Source organism: Hesperophylax consimilis, chromosome 15 (genome assembly GCF_061612785.1).
Source record: "Hesperophylax consimilis isolate HC1 chromosome 15, BYU_Hcon_1.0, whole genome shotgun sequence".
NCBI lineage: Eukaryota > Metazoa > Arthropoda > Insecta > Trichoptera > Limnephilidae > Hesperophylax > Hesperophylax consimilis.
In genome coordinates, this window is record NC_142850.1 from 25875224 (window position 1) to 25898477 (window position 23254).

The 23254-nt window shown below is 32.9% G+C and overlaps 1 protein-coding gene across 4 annotated transcripts in view; it reads right to left on the reverse strand.

The window, feature by feature from the left end:
* smash (smallish) overlaps window positions 1-23254 on the reverse strand; it is a 332173-nt gene that overhangs the window by 224916 nt on the left and 84003 nt on the right. For all 4 annotated transcript variants that reach the window (XM_089640403.1, XM_089640402.1, XM_089640404.1 and 1 more), the window contains exon 2: window positions 18180-18226. The gene's annotated coding sequence lies outside the window, so the exon portion shown is untranslated. The remainder of the gene's footprint in view (window positions 1-18179; window positions 18227-23254) is intronic.

The window sequence follows — 23254 nt, forward strand, 5'->3', positions numbered from 1 at the left end:
GTGATTCGCATACGAAAAATGTGAATAATCATTATTGTTAAATAAAATATTTCTTTTCTGGTACTGGATTATGTAATACGGGCTTCGTTCGCAGCAACACGCGAGAGTTGCGATGTTGCTTTCAAATTTTGACAAAGGATAAAACAGTGGTGACATGTGGTGAAAATATGTTTAATTAATTTTTTATTAAAAAAAAACGTTACCGGACAGCAAAGTGCACATAACATTTTTTACTCCAAATGTGCTAAGGAATAGCTGGTTAAAGTTTGTCGGGTTAGTGCCGATACACCCTGTATACAGGGTGTCCGGAAACTCGTAGTACAAGCGGGAAACTGGTGAATCTACATCACATTTGGAGTCGATTTTGTAGTATATATATTTTTTTTTATTTGAGCTTTCGTTATCGAGTAAATCGAGTTTGAAGTTGATTTTTTTTTTTTTTAATCAAATTCTTATAAATTATTACTGAAGATCAAAGTACCCAACTAATTAAAACTATTTGAAAGTAAAACAAATGAAGAAACTCGGATTTGAAACATTATTTTGAAATCACCCTTCATTTAACCCGGTGTAATCATAAAATATTTCTGCTCTGCAGGGTTAAAACATCTGTTATTCAACCCTAAACACCAGAAAAACCTTTAACCCTAAAATAGCCGAAAAATATTTTTTTTTGGTTTTTTTTTTTTTTGAAAATGCTCAAATCAAAAAACTTTATGTTTTTTTGGGTTTCCATGTGGTGTAGATTCTCCAGTTTCCCGCTTGTACTACGAGTTTCCGGACACCGTGTATAAGTATACGAGTATAAACAAAATTGAATCGATTCAGAGAAAATCATAAAATACATTTCTTACAAATCGCACAATCGATTTTATAATTATTTGAATGTAATTATATTTTTCGAAATTGAATCATTTAAAATCAATCAAATTGAAACTGTACGTTCCATTAAAATTCTCCAGATCTTTTGGATTCATGTATCTCTGTTTAATTTTTACCTTTAAGATTTTATGTCTTTATGAAGTCGTTATTATGATTATTATTACATTTGTTATTGTGAATAATTATTTTAGTGTTAGGGAGTGTTTGTAGTTTGTTAATTGAGAAATGTATATAGTATGTCTTGTTAGTGTTCAATGAGAGAAGATTTGCATCAAACCATTGTTTCAATGTGTTCATGCTATTATTTGCTTGTTCGTTTACTATATTCCAGTCGATCCCATTCACTATGATAGCTGTGTCGTCGGCATATGATATTATGTTTGCGTTAAGTGGTAGTTTGAAAATATCGTTGACATAAATTATAAATATTAGGGGGCCTAGGACTGTGCCTTGCGGTATCCCGAAATTACTTGTTAGTGGTAGACTAAGTGAGTTGTTTATCTTGACTACTTGGTATCGTAACTAAATAACTTTTGATCCATTTTAGAGATTTATCGTTTATCCCAACACAATTCAATTTTTTAATAAGTTTAACATGATAAATACTTTCGAAAGCTTTTTTAAAATCTATGAAGATTCCGAGACATTTCAAAGATTTGTCTAATGTGTCCTGGATTATGTTCGATAATTTGACAATTGCATCTTGGGTACTTCTATTTATCATAAATCCATATTGGTTGCCGTGAATTACGTAATTTTTGTCAATAAATTCAGTCAATCTTTTTTCATAATTTTTTCAAAGATTTTCGCAATGTTTGAGATCAGCGATATTGTCACTTTGTCACTTCTTCTGGGTTGCCAGATTTATGAATTGGAGTGATGATGGTTTGTTTATATATAGTTGGGAATATTCCGCTTTGGAGACTAATGTTGATTAAATGTGTTTTTGTTGATGTTGATTAAAAGGGATTTTGAGATATGTTTTTTGAAAAAAAAAGACGTTATCCGCGTCTGTCTGTTCTCTTCTAAACTGCGCAACGTATTTTGATAGGGTTTTCACTATAATTTAGAGAATTACTTCCGGAAGGTTTATGTATATAATACTGGTATATTATAATTATAGAAAGTAGAGAAAAGTCGATGTTTTGTAATCAAACCGTAAAACAAATATTTTCGTGCGCTTTCATCACTACACCCACTTTTCTTTATCGTTTTTTGTTACGGAACCTAGTGCTTTTCGTTAAAGTCATTTGCACAGGATTGGTGTTTATTTTTAAATGAAGCAAAATGTTATCGTTTTACTTGGCTTTGAATACCGGAATAATTAGTAAGCGGCGAGCACAAGGAATCTCTTTCAGAAATGAATTGGAAAATAAACAAATTAGACCGCAAAAGGCGTGCGATTGTGCCGTGTGCCCGGGGCTTAATTATTGGAGATTTAGTAAGTGGAAGTAATAATCAAATCGTAAAAGATTTCATTTTTACAGTCTCGCTAATAGTCAGGTCTATAAATCCTCTGGCTAGCCAATAAGAACAACATTTAGGCGATATTCAATCAGACAAACAAGTTTGCTTGATGAAGTCGAAGTTTCTTTCTTATATTGAAGGGTTAAAAGACGCCAAACAAGCTGACAAACAGATATTTTTTAACCATCGTTACCCATTGAAATGATTTCCATCGAATCTCCTTTGTAAATTCGTGTCATGTTGTTATAGAAAGATTAAATTAATAAAACCACGACATTGTATTAATTATAAAAAAATAATATTTTTAACGAACATGTATCACGTAAGTTTATGTTAAAATCGTTCGTGTACCAGTGACAAGATTTTTTTCCCGCCGGCAAACCGTCCGTGCGCTGCTGGCATTGGAATTTCGCCCTAGCTGGAATCTTTGATATGCGATTTAAACCTGTCTGCCATGAGAAAGTGCATAATTTTTTTTTAACAGAATCGCTTGCGCATGAAACACGTTCGAGTTAATTTCTGATTTTACTTTTTATTTTCCTCAAAAAGGTTCTGGCGTTCCAAAGGACGCTTTATAATAGCAGTATGATTAATAATTAATAAATGACCGGTCGGTGGCCGAGTAGACACCGCGTTTGGGTCCCACCCAGGCGTAGTGTGTTCAATTCCTCGGCTGGCTAAGTACTCCACAACAACACAAGCAACATTTTCAGCTTACTGTGGTAGTAGTAGGAGATTTTCAAATATTTTGAGGTTATTCGTAACCCGGGAATGTGTTTCTTTCTTTAAAAAAAAAAATATTAATTAAATATTATTTTGGTTGAAAACATAGTAGTAGTTTTAAAAAGATTGTTTTAAATTTGTGAAATTATTATAAATTGTTTAAAAATAAGAAATAATAAGATAATTCAGACCCGAAAATATTGTAAAAGATGGTACCTTTATACAACGATAGATGTTATTTATCGAATTATGAAAAATCAAAGCGCAATTTAGTTAAGAAATAAAGTACCTACTTTATTACTCAATTAATTGCGCTATGCCACTGCGAACGTACCTACTTTATTTGTAAAACTAATTGCGCTATGACCTAAATATGAAACAAAACAATAATACAGTAAGAATCTATACATTTTATCAGAAATGTGTAGACAAACACCCTTACCAAAATACACTATTTTACTATAAAATCAAAAGGCAATATTTTAATTAGATAATATTACAATTACTACCTACTCAATTAACCGTTAATAGAAATATAAATATCGCAGATTGGTTAATTATTTAGCGCTGCAAAGGTCCGAAGCATGCATGCCCTTAAAAGTTTCAATAATAGTTATCCCCGCCCTGATACCTTCATAGTAAACACGTCCAAATCGGGAACTAGGAATATACGGCCCGCGGGGCACGAGCGCGAGGATCGAGGTTCAGGCCAAGCGCGGCTCATCCTAAAGTTTACTCTTGCACCGAACCGCCAATAAAATTAGACAGCATTTCATCTTAATCACAATATTTAAAAAATAAAATTAATTATCTATCAAAACATGGGAATTTTGTAAACGCAACTTCATAGCCAAACCGTCGTAAACGTGCAATGCCATGGGATAATACGAACAGCATTGGAATTCCGGGGAAAGGGATTGAGCGGAGTATTATTAAATCATAGGGTTTGTACGATATAGTAATATTTCGCTTGCAAAATGCAACGATGCGTCAACGGGTCAGCTAATATATCATGCGTTATTATTATGTATTGTATTTTGGGAACCTATTTTGTCACTGCACTTATTAGCTATTTTGTCACTGTAATTATTAGCTATTATGTCACTGTAATTATTAGATATTTGGTAACTGCAGTTATTAGCTATTTGTCACTGTAATTATGAGCTATTTGTCACTGTAATTTATAGCTATTTGTCACTATAACTATCAGCCATTTTGTCACTGTAATTTAGCTATTTTGTCACTGTAATTATTAGCTATTTTGTCAATGTAATTACTAGCTATTTGTCACTGTAATTATTAGCTATTTTGTCACTGTAATTATTAGCTATTTTGTCACTGTAATTATTAGCTATTTTATCAATGTATTTATTAGCTACTTTGTCAATGTAATTATTAGCTATTTTTTCAATGTAATTATTAGCTATTTGTCACTGTAATTATTAGCTATTTTGTCACAGAAATTATTAGATTTTCAGTTACAGGTAGTAATCTTTGTGTACGTTTCTCATTTACAAACTACAGACACGTGCGCGCCCGAAGTAAAAGGTTTGTTTATTTTATAATACAGAAAAAGTTATAATTTTTTTTTAAATTGTAACCCAGATACCCCCACCAAAAAAGTATACCAAGAAACGAAATTACCGAAAATTAGAAAACTGTACGAATATAACATATGCTTATTAATCTCTAAAATCCAAAATTAATTTATACGCACGAACACAACATTTATAAAAACATCGCAAGTACATGAACACTACACAAGACAACATAATAAACTATACAAACATTCAGCAAATACTGGAAGTGGTAAAAGAACATAGAAACATAGGCCACGAAGGTGTACCCACGTACAATCTCCTTTCCAATAGCTTGACATCAGTAAATAGAATGAATATATTTAAGAAAAAAACTGTTTGTTCTTAAGATCAGCGAGCCAAATCAAAATGTTCGTTAGTAAAAAGGTAGTAAACAATAATATTTAGATTTATATTTTGAGTGTGTACTTTTAAGTTAAGAAAGTGAAATGCGTATATTTCTTGTGACTTAAAATAAAAAAAAAATATAAAAAAAGAATTATTCTTTTATCTTTATTTTCATATTTCATAATAAAATATCCTAAACCTTTTTTAAAATAAGTGACTGTAAGTATTCAATACATTATGTTTTTGATCACCAAACATATAATGCAGCGGCCGGGCCTGCTTCAGGCGACTTCAGCTTGTCCGGTAACGTTTTGTGAACATTAATAGTAGGCACAGATATCTCCGTCGGGGCAAGCGCGGAACCCGGGGTCAGGCCGAATGGCAGAGGTGACTCGAGCACGATTGGGGTAAAGTCGATGTAAACGAAAAATCGGGAGAAAGCGGCGGCAATTTGGAGCACGGAATACGATCTGAAGGGAATGGACGTGGTTGAATTAATGCTTATCTCCTTACAAAGAGCGGAACACAAAGGATAAATTACCATTTGTACCTAGCCACGAGAAGACTTGGAAATTATCAATGTTTTAATTTTAAAAAGGACCTGTGAATTTTGGTTAAGCGACAATTTTAGTGAGAAAATCTTCACACAAAGAAATATTTTATATTAAGATTTTATAAGAAATATTTTATTTCGCTACAACCGTAGCTTCATCAGGACAGGTATTATACTGTCCTGATGAAGCTACGGTTGTAGCGAAATCCGGTCGGCATTAAGTATTTACCTATAAGTGATGTTTACAAAGTTATTGTTTAATTTTAAATTATAATGTCACATCACAAAGTAACCGCTTCATATGAAGAAAAAATATTTTTTGATTCCTAATAATCTAAGTATAAGCACAGTAAACGAGCAGAAAAATATATACCAAAATTGTTCAAAAATTATTGCAGTTTATATTTTTAAAAAATCATTATTAGAGCTATTTTGCCATTAGCTTAGGTTTAAGTAAGAACATTTGCATATATTTATGGTCTCCCAGCTCAAAACACAAACAATCTGACACTGCCTCCAGCTACAGAAATCAAGGATATTAGCGCTACAACATGAAATTAGCTTAAACTTAAATCAAATATTAAAAAATATATATACATGAAATTAAAATAAGCTTTTAAAAGCATTCCGTCGCCTATTAATAGTATATATTATTGAATCATTCTAATATTGTTGATTTAAAACCAGTTAAATATATTATTTGGTTTCTTTTAACGACTATCGAGGTAAATTATCCTATTCAAACGATATAATAAACCCAATGAAAAATACACGTACAGGGTATATGCTATTTTATTAACGACGTAACATTTTTCATTTCACAACAATGATTATCCGAACAACAAAAAGTTAAGCAAACTTAAAAACGTTTATGGAATTGAGAAGGCCGTCGTTTCTTTGTAATTCCTGTTTAGATTTCATCGTTAGATTTAACGAATACAAAATAATATGTATTTTATCAAAAGGAATGTTGAAAAAATTAATCATCAAATAATGAAAATCTATACAAACACCTACCTGCATTAAACAGTGAAGAATGCTTAGAACCTAGGTGAATTTTCTCAAAATGTACAGTCACGCTTAACGAAAAAGGAGCGTGGACAAACTTGCACAAAATATTATTTTGGGTTTTAAAAACAAGATAAAATAATAATTTTTCACTTTCAAAAATCGACGTAACATCAAATAATACACGGACAAATCATTTTAGAACGATATGTTTCAAATTATTGATTAGTGCACAATTCTAAGATAGATTATATATAACATGTACCGTAGTGTGACATGTGATGGCAATAGAGGTAATATTTGATTTTGACATGGTGTAATAATCGATCGTAGAAATTTCGAAATGAAGATCTGTATTAAGGCGATGCACTACGTCGTGTAATATTTTAAATTGAGCCGCTATCAATAACAACCCTTACGTAGATGGTGTCATTGCTTGCATGCTTGATACAGATTATATTTCATCGTTAGTACTTTTATAATACCACTAATAAACGCATATTTACTTTCTCCTACTATTTGTTATTACTACTACGTATATATGTATATTATTTTACTATTTCTGTCTTACTTGGTGTACCTTTACGTGCGAACATCTGCAATTTCTGTAATATGATGTACAACTGTTTTATGGAGACTGTGAAAATAAATAAACTGTAAAAATTATAAGTACTCCGAACATCTTTATTTTCTAATTAGAGATTAAATAAATCGCGAAGTTATGCTTTTAGTTAAAACTTTTTAAACTCTGGAATCTTGTAAGGTTTATGGAAAAGTTATCAATGTTTTCATGTTTTGGAACTTGTCTGTAGGAAGTAGTAAACAAAAACGAATAAGATTTTAAATATTTGATAGGTTTTTAATTTGCCTACGCATGTTACCTTGGCAATACAAACATGCCCAGCAGCGATAGCCATTAAATTCTAATATCAAGAATCAATACCTCATTACACACAAAAACAATAAAAAAACGCAATAGTACCCACTACTAATTGAAGTAATTTGAAATTTGTTTTAATAACGTGAGAAACTTTATTTTAAAGGCGTTCTCATTGCTTATGCCTACGATATTGAAAATAAAAGATTTTATCTCGAGTCAAAACATAAACAATACCAAAGAGTCAGGTAAGTATCAAGACCAGACTACATCGTCAGTAAAATTCATTCCTGCCACCTACGCGGACTGATATCAAATATTTAAGAAAAACCGCGTTGCTTTTCGTAATTTTTGTTAGAGAATATAAACACGGGATTTGGGTCATGAGCGATTGTTAGCGTTACAACAATCAGAGTACAACCGTTCGCAGAAAATAATCGTTAACGTCGTTCGTCCACACTACTGAAAATCGCATCAACGCATAGCAGCACCCCGCCTTTGTTTCTACCTACACACCAAATAACCTAGCCCGTTTGATAGCCCGTACAGCTTCGCCGCAATTCATTAACCGTCGGCACGCTTCTATTCTATACAGTACGCTGAATTTAGACTTCGTATTATCAGAGTAGGTAATGGGCATAATCGAAGTTTCGAAATAATTGCTCAAATTTTTATGAATACCTAAATACCGTGGCGAAGATGCTGCGAAATATAGTTTCCTAAAACAATTTCGAAAAATATATGTTTTCGATTCCGCCCATCGCTAACTATCAAATGATAATGCTGTAATTAATAATATTTTATAATTTTTTGCAAAACCTCATTTCGTATATTTAAATTAAACCAATGATCAAATTACCAGTTGTTCAGTTCAGGAAAAGAGATTGTTTTAAGTAGTAATTTAACATCGGAATTTCAAAGTAATAACAACATTTAAGATGACTGAAGCATTTATTACAGGACCTTTTAGCAGACATCCTTGAAACAGGTGTACATTCGCTTAGTAAGGTAAGTCTACGAAAGAGCAAATAATTGATAGTTTAAACCCAACAATCGTTAAAATGATTCATTTACTTTTGAACGAACGATTTTTGATTTAACGAACAAACAAGTGATGCCTAAGCCTGGCAAAACGGCCTTTATGAATCTAAACTAATCTTTAAATAGTATAAAATAAAGTCGCTATCCGCGTCTGTCTGTTTGTGAGCTTAGTTCTTCTAAACTACGCAAAAGATTGTGATAGGATTTTCACTATATTTAGAGAATTTCTTCCGAAAGGTTTCTCTATATATTATAATTATAGAACGTACATAAAAAGTCATGTTTTGTAATCAAGTCGTAAAAAATTTTTTTTCAGGCGCTTACATTGCTAACGCTAGCTAAACCTTATGAGATACATCAAAATAAAGCACTACGAAATGGTGTATCTTAAAAAGGCCTACATAAAAGTCAGGGATGGTATATGTGTATCTCCTAAGGATATCCTCCAGCTACGCCAGGTACACGATAACTAGTGGATAATATTAGCAAGAAACAGGCATGGTAAGTCAAGGAGTTTGAAAGAGAGAGAGTATGAAAGCAGTGTGCAATATAGTTGGGAATGATGAGTTTGTGTATATGAGAAGTATGTTTACGAGAGATGGAGCTGGTTGAAATTGAAACAAGGGTTAATGCAGGAAACTCCAATAATGGAGGACTGAAAGCGGTTGGCGCTAACAAAACAATGTTCAGAGAAGCGAAGCTAGCAGTCCACAACGGAGAGCTGGTACCTACCTTGATGTATGGTAATGAGGCAGGAACGGGCAGAGTAAGGAGGAAAGCAGACTGAATGGTGTAGAAATGAGATCCCTATTTCGATCCCTGATTCGGGCTATGTCAAGAGTCATAATAACATAAGAGTATGTATGAATGTAAATGTGAATGAGGCAAGGAGTGTGTGTGTAAAGTCATTGTTTGGCGGTGCGTCCTCTCTGCCTGCCCCTGCGGATGGTTAGTTAGTTACAAACAGGCATACAATGGTTTTTTATAGTTAACAACAAACTGGGTCATTACAACTCCCGATGATTTGATAGATTTGAGATTGAGAAGACCTCAAAATTAGATTGAGAGAGTAATAATATTGGCCAACGAAAGGTAAATGGACAAAGTGTACACATGGGGTCAGATGCGATGGGATAATTGGCTCTCACGAGCGCTTAGAATCGTGCTATTTGGAATATCTTTCTGCTGCATGCCAAGGTCCGAATGAATACATACTTTAAATTAGACCCAAACATTTTGAAGGTATTAACCACTTGTTTCTCAATTTTTAATGTAAAAATACAATATTGGAAAACTTTGAAGAGCAAGTTTTGTTTTTAAATCCACATATTTCGCCTTTTGCAGCTATTTTCTATCGGTATTCACATTAACATTTTTTTAATGTGAATACCGCACTGTAATTTGTCCCAACTGCTCCCCACCGTCTAGAGCTAGTCAGACTATGGCATCCCTAATTGGAGTATATTGTAAAGCTAAAGTTAGTGGGGAGGGGAGAAGATGGGAAAGATGAAGTAACTGGCTATTCAAATTTAGTCACCAAACACTGTTTAAGTCATTTCAATTATGAATGGTGGTCTTACATTCTGGAAAGTGCCGAAAATGTACCTTATTTTATTTTAAATTATTAAATTTCGATATAACACAAATTAATAAAATAAAATTTACTTGAGCACGCCGGGATTTGAGTCCGCGACCTCCGGATTGCTATACGACAGCCTTGCCCCTCAACCATACATACATATTTCGGTTGTAAATTTTGTATTCTATTTAAATTTTTAACAATTCTTTTGAAGAAAGTCAAACATTCCTAAATGCATTCCTAAAAACAATGTCTAAAATTCATCAAATTTCAACGTTCATTTTCAAGTTCTGTGGAAGATTTTTTCAAGTTTAGTTTTTATTTCAGTTTTTTTCAAATACCTAACCTATACCGATATAATAACAGAACTTGAATAAGACTTTCACAGAACCCGAAAATGAACGTTGATGAATTGTTCAAATTCTCCGAAACAACCCGTCCTTAGTTACGAATAACCCGACAATATTTGAATTTTTCATTCAACCTTCAATACTGCAATGGAGAAGGATCCAAATAGCACAGAATTGCAACCACTACAACTGGGTGTGAACCTGACGTTTGAACCACTCCACCACTAGCCTGATAATTCATCCTACAAACCTTTAAAACAATCGGAATACCACGTAAAAATCTCCACTACCCAGTGCCAGTGGGACAATGGCCTCTCCAATTTGTATGTATTAGTTTCAAGTCACTAGTTGTAAGTCTTAGTTGTAAGTCATTAGCTATACGTCTTATGTGTATCGGCAAGTACCCGACAAACTTTAACCAGCTATTCCTTAGCACATTTGGAGTAAAAAATGCTATGGGCGCTTTGCTATCCGGTAACAATTTTTTTTCCATTAAAAACAAAAAATAAATAAAAAAATCCACACTCCGTCACTGTCATTTGCATTGTTTCTCGTGTTCAATGGCTGTTATTAGCAAGTGTGTCAAAAAGTGTCCTCGCTCTTTCGCACACATTAAATAATAATAGTTAAAAATGAGACGAATGGCGCCGTGCCATTTCGTTGTGATTGTAAAAACGCGCCAACGTAGGTACGCACGTACATTATTCAACGAAACTCGAATAAAATATTGCCATACGGGTTTTCAAACTTTGACAAAGGATAAAACATTGGTGAAATGTGGTGAAAATATGAATAATACATTTTTTATTAAAAAAAAAATGTTACCAGACAGCAAAGTGCCCAAAACATTTTTTACTCCAAATGTGCCAAGGAATAGCTGGTTAAAGTTTGTCGGGTACATGCCGATACACCCTGTATAACTGAACCAAATTTGTATAATAATCCGCTTACAGTTTGATCCAGGTTTAAAATAGTCCCCAGAATTAATACGCTAACATCGTCAAAACATGTCAGTCGTATGAAAAATGAAATGATGATTAAAAAATCAACCTGTAAAAAATAATTAACAATAACATATGAAAATTTTTTTTAGATTCTCACGGCCAAAAGCATTTTTGTTGTTTGTTTTTGGGGTGTTATGCCGTGTTGCGCTAACTCCTTCTTTAGCCGACGTTTCGGACAGCGTTGCAGTGTCCATCATCAGGGCAGATCCGGTAGATCCGAAGATGTGATGTGTACATCTTCCCACCCTTACACCCCAAAAACAAACAACAAAAAAAACATTTGAAAATTGTTATTTTTAACAATAACGATTTTAAAATGTTTATTAAAACTTTATTTTAAAATGGTTCGACTGAGTATTGAACTTTCCTACCAAGGGACTGGATTCGACAACTATATTAACCTCGCCAAAAGCCGATCAGGTAGGATCGACATTTATTTCGTATGTTAACTGCTGTATGGTAGCAGAAGTCGGAGACGCCCGAGGAAGACATGGGACGATCAAGTGAATCAGATACTCGAGTCGTGCCATGTCAAGATTCAGAATAATAGAAGAGTATGTATGAGACGATGTAGGAATGTGAATGAGGCAAGGATTTTTTTTCATACATTTGTTACTAAAATTTTGTTTATTTTTGTCTACCGGTCTCGAAACGTCCGTGTCATAAACTTTTCTTTTTTTGTTTAAATTTAATTTAATGTTGTTATTATTTTAAATTTACATACATATATGTATTTTTTTCAATGATATTATTGTAAAGCTGCACATCTTGATACAGGAATGCCCTAGTGAGATGTGCAGAGTATGCTTTTTATGTAAAAACTGTTTTTTGAATTAAATAAATAAATAATAAAAAAATAATAAAAAAAAGGAGCGTGTGTTAAGACCGAGTTGTTTGACGGTCCGTTCTCTTTGTTCACCCCTGCGTGGAAACGGCGTGATGGTTAGTTAGTTAACTGCTGTAGTCATCCGATGTCAGAAAAATGCGTATACGTCCGCGAGTTGATGTTGATAGAATGCATTGTCATCGATAACGAGTCTATCTGCAGAGTTTCAGCTCGATCGGATGTCGGGAAGTGGGTTAATTTCCACTTACAAGATTTGCATTAATTCATTCACGAAAACAAAATCAATAACGAATTTTAAACCTACTATAAAAATGATACCACGCAGTTTGAGAAACATTGAACCATTATCATCAAGGTATCAATTTTGGGCTAGTATTCAAAATATTAAAAACTTTTTGGGTCATTATCCTTGTATCCTAATATTAGTTCTTTTTATAATAAAGCTGTACCCACATTAAACGGAGTACTCAAAGGCACAGTTTTTCAGCATTGACTCATTGCTTGCGGCAAAGGCGTGGCAGGTCATTTTTTAAACTGGATAAATATTATTGTAAACGTTATACTTTTAGCAGTTGACGTCAATTGCACAATATCTACCTGCTGATTATTATAACTGAAATTTCAATCAAGTTGATATAAATACTTCTGAAGTAGCTGACATCACAAGGCTATGACAGTCTAATAATAACATTAGAACTAGATTCGATTAAAGGTATCGGAAATATTGCAATATTAAAAATACGCATGTTATAAAAAGCAAAAAGCTTTTAACTAGAAAAAAATATACATCACATACTAAAGCAACAAAATCGTGCTTTACATAAAGGATTCATCATATACATATACATCATATACATCTACTATACGAATGTTACACAGAGATCAATATATTTTTTGCCCTCACGATGAATTAACAAGCCTTATTTATAAAACAATTTCAAATTTAAGAATGTTTTATAAATTTGCCTTAATTTTGCATCGTACTGCAAACATATTCGGATTTTCACTAACACGTGTTCCGACATCATGATAATGATATAAATATCAAATCAAGTATGAAATGTAGAAGAAATTCAAAATAGTATATAATACAAATATACGATAATATTTTTTTGATTATTTATTTTTTGTATGGAAAAAAGTGTCAACAAGTGATAAATCCTCTCAGTATAGTCCTGGTCAAAGACCACCATTAAGAATCGAAACGTTGCTTGAAATGGCTTTAGCCATATTTGGTGATCACTCTATTTAGTCAGCTAATTACCCCACCTTCCTCTTACCATCACCGTCTCCTCTGCCATAGTCCTATTGGCTCCGGACAGTTGGAACTTTTGTGGGGTATTCACAAAAAAAATATTAAAGAAATATATATTGTGTGGTTTACATTGGTTATTATGTTAGTTAGCCTTTGGTAAATATATATTTTTATTTAATTTTCAAAAGCAGCCATCTAATATAATTCGTAAGAATTAAAGGATACTCCCAGGCGTCCTTGGTAGGTCGTTCAGTTCGGTCGACTGTACAGTATACTCGGCCAAAGTGAGGGGGCAGGCGGGGGGAACCCCGAGGCTTACATAACTGTACTAGAACCTTACCCAGTCTTCACAACGGTACAGCCAACAGGTAAAATTAAGACACGTACTGAAAAAGGTGTGAGGAATTTCCATTTTTAAGACAATATATCACGAACAGTATCATTTCAATGTTCATTGTTCACATCTTTAGAATCCAAAACCTTTTAAACGTGTCGATGGCCTATTTTTACACGGAGACGAATCAAAATTTGACGATTTTTAGTTAATGATGCAATTTCGTTACTGTAATGTCCTAGATATTAGTTTAATATTTTATACCCATAGCTGTCGGTAATGCTTAATGATTAAATAAATACGATTGCAACCTCAAGGTCGAGACCCAGAATCATATCTACAGCCTAAATAGATCTAAGATCAGAGTTTTAATTTAAAGACTCTGTAAGACAAACCCGCAGTTCCAACAGTTACGAAATGTGCTCTTCTTCTGTTAGAATCGAGACAACTCAAATATCGTCTTTTCTAGTTTGGCGGGGAAAGCATAACAAGAACAAATATTTATATAAATAAGTAGAAATAGTATTAATAATAATGTATTTTTATTAAAATGTAAGTGAATCACAAACACGACATGACTACATGATTCCTTTAGTTATAAAATGTCGATTAGTTTGTAGTGTCAGTTTGTTTATTCACTAGAGCATTTGCATTATGATAAAATTTAAGTTTAAAAAATCTTAACGTCATTATTATCAGCAATTTTTGAGATTTTTCACTATAGAAATAGGACATCGTTATTATTTTTCTATTTTGGTGTCTTCTTACGTTCAAACATTATATTTATTTATTAAATTTTAAAAAATTAACTTCATTTGGTTTAACATAAACATACGTTTTAATTTACACTTTGCTTATTTCTAATATTTATTGCGTAAATATTTTTTACATTATTATTTAAATATGCCTAATCTAGGTAGGTATGTTTTTAATTTCACTGGATTGGAAGCCTTTATACAATAAACAATTCTGTGGTTTGATTTGTTAAATATTTTTAGTATGTTTTCTTTATATCTTGTATGGGTTATGTGGAAGTCTTTATTGTAATGTACTTTCTAAAGTAAATTGGCGAAAACTTTGTACATAAAAATTTAAACTTTATGGAAAATTCTTTGTTTAAGGCGAAGCTTAGTGCTAAATCAGTATTTTGATCAATCTTTATAACGAATCGGTGTGCTTTATGAATACCAAAAAATATGCTTTAGATAAATTGAAGGTTTTCCTATCGTTTCGCTTGAGTAGAATACAAATAAAATGATAAATTACCCAATAAAAAATATAAATGTAAGGTACAAAAAAAAAATATTTTTTAATTGAAATGTAAAAGTAAAAGAAACAACTTTAAAAAAATACAGTATTATAGCTAAGATTATCTGTGACAGTTTCACTTGATTAACTTTTTTGCTTTCTTATAAAATTATTTACAAAATAAATAAAAACCAGTTATGTGCTTGAAATCGAACGTTTCTAGACTCCGTTTGACAAGCGATTTTAATGCCTATTACCTACAATATAAGGTATACCAAGAATACACACGTTTTTGGCTTGTAGCTTCCTCTTAACAGCCATTATATCTTATTCCTTAAGCAGTTTCTGTGATGATTTATATTTTTTACACTTCAAAATTTATCTCATTGCTCTGTTTTTGATTATTTGTAGTTTTTTAAGCTATCTACGAACAGATAGAGAATACCAGAATAGTAAGACTACGTATGGTGCAACATTTGTTTTATAAATTAGTACTTGTTGTATTTCCTAATTATTTCAAGGAAAATTACCTCCTTAGCCCTTTTTGGCAACAAAATCGGCATTTTCTTCAAGAGAAATTATTGAGTCTAGAATTATTCCCAAAGAACTTTATGTTATTAATCCTTACAAATTTTCAACTGCAGATGGAAACATGTTTACGAATTAAGTTTAATTTCGTATTTACATGAGATCCTTCGACATATATATAGTCCTAGGTATGGTTAAAATACCCTTACTACGGGCTTAACTACAGCATCGCTGAACAGGCGCTTAAGAAACTAATAAGTTACGACGCACGGGTAGAGTTTAGTACGCGTGTTGTTTCCTAGCTAGGCAATTAGGCAGAATTAAAAGGGGGCATAATGGAACAATCGTGCTGGGATTATTTACGTGCATTGACTCTTGCCATGGGATCGGCATTTACTAATAAATAATGGATCTAATGACATACCGGTAAGGCGTTATCAAGGCTTATAACATTACTCACAACCTGATGTATTGCACACATCACTCATACTATCTGCCATTATGCATTCACTGTGGTTACCAAAATGGCGGTATTCTAAATTCGAATGTTGTATCTTTTATAATACGTTATCTGAAGACCATAGAAAAAATCTCTCAGGTCTGAATGGCGGTGCTGTTTGTGTTTTAATCGTTTTAATTATTGCATATTGCTTAATGTATCACGTGGTTTGAGACATAGATAATAGAAACAAAGAGAGGCGTGATATGGAAGCGAGTTATGTGTAGCTAGAAACAAAGGCGGGGCACCGCTGTGCGCATAAGCGATGTTCAGTAGTTTACATGAGAGTGGTTATTGTTTTTCAAAATTTTGATGTAAAATATTGCAATTCGATGTATAATTATGAGAGACGGGTAATTTCGTTTACGGTTTTATCGAAATAACCTAAAAAAATTATATGCATAAATTTAGTTTTCAGTACTAAAATTATTTTAAGGTCCCGTAGTAAGCGATCAAAGATAGTTTGAAACGAAGATATGTAAATACAAATGTTAGTGGGAGCGCGCTAATATCAAAAAACGATAACAAGTAAGCGAAAATGGTGAAAATATTTAATAAAACACAAAAATCTGTCGACAAACGCTTTAGTTGCATTTAATGATGCACTGTGATTTTTTCATGCTTATAACATATTAAATAATATATATTTTTGAAACTTGTTATAAATCGGTAGAAATTGGGTTGCGGGGGCTTAATCAGCAAAAATTAGCTTACCGTGTTGAAGTTTGTAGATTATTCTACATGAAACCACTGAAAATATGGTAATATTCGCAAAAATTGTGACTTGATGGGTTTTTACCAAAACACAGCCGATACTAAGAAGGGTTCATGGCCCATCTTCCTTCTTTCTATTTACCTATGAGAAAAGTCAAACCTAAGACAAAACCTCCAACTGAATCACAATTTAATCTTTGTTTACACATTTAACTGGCGCATAACTCAAAACACATATTGTATTCTGTCTTTCACCGCTTTGTTCGTAAGCCATGCTTATTGGTTTAGAAGGGATATTGTCCTTTGATGTCCGTTTAACACCCTTTAAGGGCCGTTAAAGTTATGGGAGGCACATTAAAGGGCCATATGCTTGTCATGCTAGCCTGCCCTATGGACTCAAATTCATTGTTTATGGCTTTCCTGGTTTTAACGGGACTTTAACACATAAGCTCCCTGCTGGTGATGGTGGACCCAGGGTATATTATTTATAGATAACATCGGAGCATATGGTTCTGTTTGTGTCTGGTTTAATTATCACGTACACGAGAAACAGGCGTTAAAACATGTAAACAGTGTCGTTATAATTTGTGAAGTTATGGACACTATCGGGGGTTTAAAGTTTAAAGACAAACGATGTTATCTACAAAGGAAGAACTCTACAGGAGACGAGGAGACTCGAAACCTTAACCCTTGGGTTACCTTAATAAATGAGATATTTAGTTCAAAGTATTGTAGGTACATTGAATGCTTGTGCTTCGTTCAAACTGCCCTGATGATGGACACTGCAACGCTGTCCGAAACGTCGGCTAAAGAAGGAGTTAGCGCAACACGGCATAACACCCCAAAACAAACAACAAAAATACAGTTATACATAATTTCTTTAATGTAAATTGTAAAAATGGCCAATGGTCACATCACTATTATTATTGTCAAGTGTCTATAGTGAATCTGTGTGTGTATTGTCAGCGAGCAAGCTCGCTTCTCTAAAATGTCTCTAAAGTAATTAAACAGTGCCAAGTGTTTAATATAAATACCAAAGATCACATGAAACATGGTGTCAGAAGTGTCAGATTCTTAATAATACAATATAATAATAGTGATGGCATTAACATAGTGATGTGACAATGGGCAGTTTAAAAACCCGTAGAAACGAATTGGATAACAAAATATATTTTAGCTTTAAACTAAATGTCTCATGTAAACTTGTAATTTTACAGATAACGTTGTTTGACTTTAAGTCCTTGTAATGTCATCAGGTTTACACGAGGTTCGAAGAGATTAGTTATACCTACTTTAAAACAATATTTTTTAAGAGTAGATTAAAAATAAGAAGGTTGGTACTTACAGTAACACAATTTTTCTTGAACAGCAGGACGTTTTTTACACAGTAATCTGTAACAAAAAAAAACCGTTGATAAGTTTTACATGCAAAATTAATAACGTTGGTATAATCTGTCGGTAGAATACATAAATAAAAACATAAATGATGTATTAAAGAAAATATATGGCTTGAATCATATGTTTCAAGTAATAAAATTATGATAAATAGAACGTATTTGTTATTTGGGTATAAATCGAAACGTAAAATATCACAATTACGTAAAATGAATGCATGAAATTTAACAAATTTAAAATATTTAAATATAATTGTCCACTCGTGGATTGTCATTGATACGCTAAACGAATTGATCACAAGCATAGCAAAGCACATATCTTGTGAAAAAACCCTGAAGGTGATTTTTCACAAAAGGTGCTATACAAGTTAACCAATTATAATAATGAAAACCAGCGTTTGAAATGCCTGAAATTTAAATAGCGTTAAATCGTTGCGATTTGTGGGTGGGACAATATTGACTATTGACAAACCAAGGTCAGCAACAAATGACAAAACAGTACAGTATCCAAGAGTAAAATGCAAATCACGAGTAGCATTTATTCCATTTAATGGTCGTTAATTCTTGGAAACGATTGAATCGTTATAAAACCGAAACGTAAACAAATACATAATGGCATATTTCTTATCTAGCTCTGCATACTTCTATTTCGTGACAACAGTTTTTATAATCTCACGAGATTAAAACTAAATTAAGGTCACGAATTAAACTACTTCGTAACAATTATAATCATAGTTAATCGTTAAATTTAGCAGTTAGAATTATGCAGTGTGGAGCGAATGTATAATCTCAACACTAATCGCAGTAATTTCCAAAATTTAGGCTAACAAGTGTGGATAATTGAGCTGCACTTTGATGATGAATATGATTATGCAACGATGACACATGAGGAATATAAATTTCAAGCCTGTCTAGTAAATGATTTATTATTTTTGAGCATGCTTGATTGATTACCTACTGTAATTTTCTCTGATCAAAAAACTCAGTAGTTGCGAATAATTTGTTTTTTAATTTCAAAACAACTTCAATTTTTTTGTGGTGTTTCTACATCTGTGAAAGTATATAGATACCCGGATATTGTGAGTTGAGGGTTGTAGGAAAGGGGTTTGCTAATGTAATGAAGAAGCCCGGATTAAATGAGGGAGGAAAGACAAATAACGTGCCGTTTTACATAAGACATATTTTAAGATTAGGTTAAACCCGAAGACCAAGATTTTGGAAAGAATGGAAAGATATATAACATCCCCTAACAAATTAATTTCACAGGAAAGGGATTAGGTTTACCCAAGTTTCTATTTTGGAATGCGCGGGAGTTCCCCAGGGAACCATTAGAGGTCCGCACAAAAGTATATTTTGTTTCAAAATGTATGTTACATTAACACATTTTGAAGAAAGGAAAGGTATTGCATATATTTAAAAAAAATAACGTTTTTTCTACAATATCACCTAAAGGTAAGAAATAAAAGAAGCCATAAAACTGTATATGCATAAAATTTGAGTCTAATGCAGACAGATATCCTGTTACTGGTAAAATCCGCAATGAGATAATCACACTGAAAGTAAATTCCACAACACATAAAGCATGAAGTATGTATGACCTACCTAAAAATAGAGATAATAAACGGTATACAACATAATGTTACATTTAGCAAAAAAGTCGAACAAGATTATTAACGATAAAGTACCACAGACCTACATACTATAATGTGGTTATTAAAAACTGTAGGGAGTTGATTGAAATTAATAGATTTGGGTAGGTAAGGATAGATCGTACAATTACTTGTACCACGCGCGGCAAGGTCGAATCGTGCGGCGAGATAATCACAAATGCCACAACATAGCAACCGGAATAATTCTAATTATTTAATCTGTCTAAATTCGATAAGACTCACCCAAACTGTTATTGTAATAACTAATAACATATTTTTAATTAGCAGGTAAAAACCCGCGGGTAGATAAATTTGCAAGGAAAATTTTTACAGTTTTCTTTAAATTATCAGAGATTGCCAAACTTCCAATTCGATGGCTTAGAGTCTAAATGTTGTATCTCCAATTTTAGTCGAAAATGAGTTAAGTAATGAAATGTACCAAGCCTTTATTTTGTGGGTTCAAATATTGCATCACTTAAAACAAACCGTCCCAAAGATACTAAAATATTATTATATATATATTGTAAACCCTCCAATTTATTTTTTCTTTTGTACAGATATTGTATTTCATTAAAAATTATATTTTTATGCTAAACGAACGTCCATGCAAAAATGTTGTATTTACATAACAAAAAACTTGTTTTTTTATTTCACAAAATCTAATCAAATAAGATGTAAACACTAATCTATGTATCCTATACGTCTGTCTCGACACAGATATATCCTAGTTAGACAGACTTCGCAAAAAACACCGGTAAAACACTTTATATTTAAATAAAAAATAATGTTTCCAGGTTTGCAAAACTTGAAACTCAATTTTTTCAGCATTATGTTTCGTGGCGATGCAATATTTTAACTCTAAGCCATTGATTCATACCTAGCACATGGAGTGAGTGTGTACGACATACGTTAGCGTAGTAATATTAAAATAGATATCATTTCCAACTGTATAATATTATTATTTATCGTTCCGCCAGTTGCACCCGTGGCTCGTGACGGATACAGCTGTTCCAGCTGAAACCAAAGCACGTGTATTGCTGATGCGAGTGTAGGTGAGTTTGATGGGGTGCATTCAGATGTGCGTGCTTTCCCGGTGTATTATTAACATGCAGTGTTGCACCGAGGATTTCGGTTAAATGTGATCTATTCTTGGAATGTAAACAGAAAGTTTCTTTCGTTTTTTTTGTCACTTGCAGAAAGATGCATGGATTGTAACTTAATTTGGTATTTTAAATGCAGCGCTAACTAACTAACCATCGCGACATTTTGCCGCAGGATGGACTGAGAGAATGTATGACCATAAGATTGTTTTTAAGCAACTTTCTTTTTTGGAATGCGCGGGAGTTCCCCAGGGAACCATTGTGTTTCTCCTTTTATATATTCAATAGAATTATTAATCTTTTGAAGGCATTATCAATCTGTGGTTAGACCACTTACAGATGATATATGTATTTATATTATTTACTTATACATGATACTTAAAAATAAATTACTTTTATTAGTACATATTAGTACATTAGTACGTATGCATATATGTATAAAAAATATAATTTTCGTTTCAAGTATCTACATGGAAATAATATAAATATACCATCTGTAAGTGGCCTAACATTTGTTTGATAATGCCTTCAGAAGGCGAAATAGCTGTCACGCGTAATAATAATTAAGCACACAGCAACTTAAAAATAAAAATTGTAATAAATTGAATAATAATACTATTGAAAAGATATATTAAATAAAAATGGAGTTTTACAAATTAAACTTGATTTTTTATAAAAATAATATTATTGGCAAGGGTCTCATTTAGATTATCTTTAAATTAACAAAATTATGAAATGTTTTTAATAGGGTGTTAATTACAAGTCCACATTTATATGTATTATTTCAATAGCTTATAATAATATGTAAAGGTTAGGCAGAGAAATAACTGTTTCACAATATCAAATACCCATGCGTAATTTATTTTATTTATTTATTTATTTAAGTTTTAATCCAGCAGGACTGGGAGGATAGTGCAATCCCAGTCTGCCATATTACATGAAATAAAACAAGGAAACAATAAAATTAAGGTAAAAAAACAAATTATGAAAATGGAAATATGATAAAACAAAGAGAAATAAAAAAATAATATTAGGCAGGTACCTAAATATAAAATTAAATTATAAATCAAAAATAAAATAGGTAATACAATGAGATTAAATTTAATTAAACCGTCCATCAGGGAGGTCGCCGCATCATCTGCATCCATCGCTCATTGAGTGGGGAACTGAGCCACTCGGATGCAGCCACAACGATGATGTTGGTTGACTTCCGAGTCCTACCCCAGAAGCTGGCTAGTCGGTGGCGAAGTAAGGCGGCGAATGAGTGCACCCTCCCTTCAGTAAACATTGTGGAGGCACTGCAGAACCTCGGTAGTTGCATGAGTTGCCTGTATGCATTATTGTAGCACACCCTCAGCTTGTCCCATTGCGCTGCTGGGTATTGTGTCCACAGCTCAGATGTGTACAGTGCAGTGCAGAATGCCTTGAAAAGTAATTTTCTGACATCATCGCTACAGTGGTAGAACCGCCTTGAGAGCATTCCGGCCCGTATATTGATTGCTCTTCTTTGTCGTTCCATGTCTTCTATATCCTTCATATCTTCGGTTAGGATATGTCCCAGATATTTAACCTGCGAGGCTACAAGTAGTTCTTTTCCGTCTAACCAGATTGGAGGAATATTTATTGGCTCCTTGTTGTATTTAAAAAACCACGATTACTGACTTTTTTGCATTGTACAGCAGGTTATGTGAGATTGCATACTCTTCGCATATTTGAACAAGTCGTCTCATCGCTTTAATCGAAGGCGCCAACAGCACCATGTCATCCGCGTAATTAATGTTGTTACTGCCTTGACCGCAGATATGACAACCAATTCGTGTATCATTCAGTTCTTGTAAGAGGTCATTAATGTACACATTAAATAATGTAATGGTCAAAGACAAAGCATCCATAAATTCTTCATCTTATTATAGGTCAAATGATACACACGATTGGTTGCACAGCCTCCTAGATGACACTGTAGGTCAGAGAGAAGGTGGGAGCGGCAAGGGCTGACATCTGACATTCAAATATAACCAGAGTCTTACACAAAGAAACCACTTGATATTTTAACGTGACAAGGACTATAAAATAGTAAAAGTAACACAGGCTGTGTTGATTTTCATCCACCTTGAAAGTTATTAGTACTCTTTCGCTTGAACATTAAAGAGGGAGCGATTATTTTTTCTGATAAGTACATATTCTTTTTGAATGGTTTTCAGATGTAATTATTCTAACTAACTACATATTCTAATCAAACTTCTGTCTCTTATTAATTTTAACATACTACGTACACGA